Genomic DNA, 6336 nt, shown 5'->3' with positions numbered 1-6336 from the left:
AGCATTGTTTGTTGGGGAAGGTGTGTTTTCCAGTGGTTTGAGAAATGAAGTTATTGGCTTTGAGCTCTTAGCTCCTGCTTCACTCAGTTGTTTCCCCTGTCTCTGGCTTGCACCACTTTCAAATCTCCTCTTCATAGTGATCTATCTAGTCAATATGTAACCTATCCACACCTGAAATATTCTATTGTAAATAAGTAGCTTATCTACACTTGAAATCTTCTACTGTAAACGTACACAAATGCTGAATGGTACACAAATGCTGAAAAGACTTAAAATGAAGGAATACTAATTAAGAATACAAAATGAAACAGACAGGTTATTATACTTATCACTGAATCAAAACTCAAGCACACAAGGTATAATATAACAGGCTGAGTTGAAGACAAAGGGATGACATATATATATAGTAAACACAAGACATGGATACAGGCAGAGGAATAATATCCAAAAATTTCAAACATGTGTCCTCACAAAACTCATTGTACAAGATTGTCCTCACAAATTTTCGCCTTGAATCAGGGCCTATAGACTACGAAAGCCTATGATGATGGCCAGACCACCAAGATAGGGCCCAACCAACCAACCAATCACCTCTTTTAGCTACCATATGAAGATAATAATGAGGAATGCTCACACATAAATAATTCCTTGGTCAACTAGACCCAGAACTATAAAGACACTAAAATGTAACAATTCTCTACCTTTCAACACACACTTGATCCACCACCAGCCACTAGTATTAGTTTGTTTATATAATTAGCTGATCTGAGAGAATGCATTCATCACTGTCTAATCTTGTGCCATCTGATCCGATATATTTTTATTAATATTTATGAACATTTTTAACTCTTTAATATGACAAAATCTATATCAGTTAACAAAAAAATTACCGGTATGTCTTTTACCAAATCACATTTCTTATTGGCAGCTCTAAGCCGAGAGAGCGTATCACATTTTGGTCCGATAGGGATGTGCATAAAAACAAGTTGTGAAACATGTGAAGTGCCAAAAAATTAACAAGTATCTAAATTTGAGGCCCCCTTTGAGCTTGATATCCAGGCCGATTGGCCCTGGGGCCGCCACATTCTGTGATCTTCCAATCCTGACCCTCCAAAGACCTGACTGTCCGCTCATGTTTGGGGGGAATGCGGTGCTAGCTGCAAATGTTTAGAGCCACTGCTCAGAATGGCCCCTAGCAGCTGTACAGCAAGGTCGTAAGAGTCTGATAAACAAGAAACAAAGAGAGTCTTGCATTCCATGGTGTCCTGGGGCTCTGTAATCCTGATGCCTTCTCACATTGTTCTGCCAATGACCCTTCATCCTGCACCAGCTCTGCTAGCCCAATCTTTTGTGAGCAAAGAATTGGGCCAAAAGCAGCTTTAGAATTCAGGACTCACTGGAGTTTGCTGATCAACCCTTGATAATTTCACAGTCGTGGGCCAAATTCCACTCTCATTTGCCCACGTAAATTTGGGGGGAACTCCACCAAGTTTTGCTGCTTCACACCACCATAACCGAAAGCAAAATTTGTCTCCACGGCTCTAATGGGTTCTCAGATTCCTTGTTTTTATGTGGTTTTGTTCCATTTCATAAGAACAATACGACTCCTGGCAGCTCATTTCCAGGTGATTATGTCTCTTCTCAACTGGTTAAAGTCACTCATCTTTTGACTTTCTACCTTCTACCAGTAACTAGCACCATTTAGAACCTCCTGTCTTCCACTTGCAAGAATTGTGTCCAAGTCATTCAGACATTTCACTCCATGTGGTTCAATGCTGCTCGGGGTTTATTTGACAGTTCAAACTTGTGCAAGTTTAATTACTCTCTACATCCCCTTTTCACTTTGCAGGGCTAGATGACACAGTGGTTAAAATGCCTAGAGAAGTTTGTGTCCTGTCTTCACTAGGGCTCCCACGGCTCACACAAGTGGAGGTGGTGAACTGATGGTCTCATGGTGTGGAATTTTACAAAAAAACAACCCAGTGCATGGCCTTTTCCTGGAATTGGATGTTTTCCTGGTTTGTGGTAAAAAAAAATGAAGGAAAAAATTTTTTCAGTTTGTCAAAAAAAGAAAATTTCCACACACATAAATTGAAAAATGAAACCTTTGTAATGTTGTTTTGAAATTTGTCACAGAAAATACTATTTTCCAGGCAGTTCTATTCAGTATACTTGTTCCTGTTTTACAGGTGGTGAACTGTACAGAACTGTACAGAAGAAACAGAGACACAGGGAAGTTAAGTGACGTGCCCGTGGTTTCCCAGCAAGCCAATGGCAGAAACAGGAACAGACCCCCAAGACCTAATTATCCCATTAGCTGGTCTCACACAAACTCCAGTGTGAGTTGTATGCGTACAACGGAGTATTAGGTTCCACATCTCCTTATTCGTAGCCCAGTGCTCTGTGGCCCCTGCTGCACCTGAGAACAGGAACAAAGGTAATAGTTCTGCTAGAAAATAATTTCATGCTTTTGGGAGGAGGAAGGTGGAGAATGTTGCAAAATCATGAACTCAAGTGAAAAGAAAATCCCAACCTTCTACATGGTGACTGCGTGTCACAAGGAACCATGGTTACTGTGATGCCATCAGGGATATGCATATGGTGCATGGCATTGGCACAGTCTCAGCAGGTCTGGTAGTCACAGGGCTTAAGAAGAAAACAGCGAATTGTCCTTGTTATATGATAACATACTGATGATGTCTGTTTTAGGCCAGGCCTATACACAAATACAGCTCTATGCCAATTTAACTAAAAGTATGATTCTAAACTGATTTAGTTAAATTGGTGCCACTTAGTGTGTGGATAAATCAATAGTTCATGAATCAATTTAAACTGGCTTCTGTCAGCTTAGCTCCTAAACAGAGAGGTGCCAGCTAAATCAATGTCCATGCATCCCCAGAGAGATTTGCACCGGTTTAATGAAACTGATGCAAATTTGCACATAGCCAGACTCTGTTGCCTGGCTGTTGGTGACTTTCTGCAGATATCAGTATAAACCCTAGGAGAACTCTGCCATTTCCCTTTGAAGTTCACCTTTAAGCACAAAAGCACAGCTGTAAGTAATTAGATTTCAAAGCCATAATTACTGTATAATGCTCATTTTATAATTACATTCATTGCCCCCAAGTGCCCCCTTGCAGTTTCAAATGGATACAGAATTCTTCCTCACTTCCTGTCTTTAATCATTGTACAGTGTAGCTGTGTTGCCTAAAAGCTGCTGCATTCCACCCCAGAGGTGGCCGCCAATCAGTAGTAGGGGATGACATCCCTGGGTAGGGTTTGTGTTTCCTTTTAGTTGCTGTTGCAAAGGTGTTTAAGATCCCACTCTCTTTCTGGACAATAAATGCTATAGAAATGTTAGATAATATTTTCACGCTCATTATCAATCACAGGGGTCTGTGATGGGGTGCAGTCCCGGTGTGAACCAGGAAAGGGGTTCAGTCCCTTCAGTGGGCAGAAAGGTGGGAATTAGTCATCAAAGACTGCCTGGCCGCACAGAAAGGCTGGCAGCTGTGGCTTGTTTGGCTGCTAGGGTTTGGAACCCTGTCATCTAATTGGGGGAAGTCATGAAAAGGAAGCAGAGTGCTGCAAAGCTGGGGGTGAAGTGCTTTTGTATCCCTGGGAAAGGAGAGGAGTGGGTTTTTTTTTTTGTTTTCTCCCTAAGCTTCTCTATCTAGGGAAGTGCTGGTGCGAGGCATTAGTTGTTTGGCTTGTAGCATGAAGGCTGATACTGGTGCTCCAGTATGGTGTGTTTCTTTGTTTGCTTTGTTTCCCCTGGCTAAAAGCAAGTGCCTGATGTGAGTGCTGAGCATAGGTGTCTTTATTGGGCTTCATGGGGCCCAGAGGCTGTTTACCTCTTAAGAAGGCTAGAATGGCTCTTTCCCCCAGCCTGTACCCTCTTGATGCCTGGCTCAAAGGGACTTTGATGCTTGCTCCGGTGGGTGGCTGGTGGCCCAAATTGCTTCTATGGATGGAAGGGATTTTTTTTTTTTGGTAGGGAGGAGAGTGTGATCTCTACAATACAGCCCTCCCCTAAGCCTTTCCCCTGGCTTCTCTGTGGGGATAGGGTTACTGAGTATATGAAGTGAGGCTGAGGGACTAGGTATCTAACTGTGCTGTCACCTCTGTGTAGCTTCTCTAGCAGTTGTGAGCAGTCAGCCCTGAAAGCCCCTGCCCCTGGATTAGACAGGTGTGTGTTGTCCTGCTCTAGCTGCCTGGCATCTCCTCCATCAGCACCACCATTCCCAGGGCAGAGATGATGAAAACAAAACTGCTTCTGCATTTCTGCTTTGCAGTACCTCCCAGGGTGGAGAGAACCAACCTGGGAAAAATAAAGCTCCTCCTGCCTCATATATGATTCCTGTGTGTCCTAGAGGTGGAGTTGTATGGGAAACTTTGCTCAGATCCCTTGCCCCTAAGTCTGAGGAAGTTAAACCTGACCATCACATGTAGAATATTGGAGAGGAGGGAGCAGTCTTGTCTCTGTTAGCCAGAGCTTGGGGTGGGGGGAGCACCATTTGATTGGTTAGCACAGAGGGATATGAGTTCTGGAAGCTGCTTTTTCTCTTCACCTCTAGCAGCTGGGTGAGACACAGCCCTCTAGGCCTGGTTTGCCTGCCTGCATTCATGCTCTTCAGTTGTTTTGCAACAATCCAGTCAACCCAAGGGTGAGATGCCATTGGGTGAGTGCAATTAAGCAAAAGCTTCTGGTTGCTCAAAGCAAGTGTCATCCGCCATCCTTACTGACCTGGCCACTGGGTGCACTAATGCCCTCTACTTGATAAAATCAAAGAGCAGTTTAACTGTATGTCATAAGCCCTATAGTGCTGAGGTAGTGGCGAATCTGTCAAGTGTGAGAGGCCTGTGCCTCAGCAGTAGGAGGTTCTGAGCTCTATTTGCTTTGATCTGAGGGTCATGGTGCACATCTGTTAGGTAAGATAGCTAATAGCTATAGATATGCTACTGTATTCCCTTAGGAAACAGTGGTGGTGATTCACTAGCGTCAACCAAACAATTATACTTTGTGCAGCATCTTTTATACAAACAGTCACACAACTCCCTAGAGCTACATAATACAGTTCCTGTATGGATTGACTGTCTTGCACCCTGCTAGTAAATATAGCAAGGGGAAACAGGGCAATTGTTACCAGTGAATCAAATCTTTATGTGGAATGAGTCTGAAGCAGAAAACATTACATTCCCTTAGCACCTCTTGTGCTGAAGGATTCCGATGCACAGAAATCACTCAGCTTGCAGCTGAGAGACAGATGCACCTCTGGGGTGGAATGCAGCAGGTGGTTTAATGGTGCACAGCAACAGTTTAGGATAGGATTCTATCTGGATGGAATTTAGATTACCTTCTGGTGAGCTAAATCCCACCCAGATAGAATCCTATCTATTTCTGTGCCTGGGGACACAGCAATTGCTGTAGCACATCAGAGGCCCATTTATACTGAAATCTTGCCTCTGCCTGGCCAGCTGCAAAAAGTCTGAAGTGGACACTTCTGAAATAATAAGGGGAAGTTCCTTCCTAACCCCTAACAATTACTGGCTGTCATGCCCTGAAGCATGAAGGTTTATAGTCTTCAGACCAGCTACGCTAGTTGGAACTATGTTCAAACCTGGTGCGACCTAGCATGGTTAGGGACTGTACTGTTCAACTCAGCTCGAAAGGAAGCCAATGGGGAAAGACAGCCATTGGCTTCCATAAAAATTAAGTGGAGCTCTGAGTGAGGTGAGACATTGTTTCCATACCAGCTATGCTATAGCCACTCCTTGAAACAGAGTTAGCCCTGAATATAACCAAAGTCCTTCAGCCAGGTTGCATAGACCATGAAGATAACTGTTCTTGAGTTGTACTGTATGATCCCTTCTGCACAGAGCCATCCATTTCCCCATGGATGGCAGCTGCCCAGAGGCTGGCAGCTAAAAGGATGGAATAGTTTAGTGGGAGCAACAGGACTTTAGAGTGGGGGAAAGATGAGCTTATTCACCTCAGCAAATAGTGGGATGTTCACCTGCAGGTCTTTCCAAAAGCCACTGGTACAAGCTCTCCCCACACACAAAAAAGTTAGAGGGGCTGCAAGAAAGGAAAGTCGCTTCGTTGCATTGCTATTTCTTTTGCCCTGGGTGCTGCCTCTTAGCAGAGAGTAGCAGCCCAGTGCTGGAACCCAGAGGTGGGGTGGGAAACCTTTCTAGAGCAAAGAAGAAAAAAATCTCATCTGCTCCATTGCAATTTGGCACATGGAGAGTTGCATATGTTCCACGCAGCCTAAGTTCTTTCTATAGAGCTCTCTCTCCCTCCACAAAATTCCTCCCCCCGTTGCTTTGCGAGCG

Source organism: Chelonoidis abingdonii, chromosome 18, assembly GCF_003597395.2.
Source record: "Chelonoidis abingdonii isolate Lonesome George chromosome 18, CheloAbing_2.0, whole genome shotgun sequence".
Taxonomy (NCBI): Eukaryota; Metazoa; Chordata; order Testudines; family Testudinidae; genus Chelonoidis; species Chelonoidis abingdonii.
The sequence above is the reverse complement of the archived record's forward strand: the minus strand, read 5'-3'. Positions refer to the sequence as shown.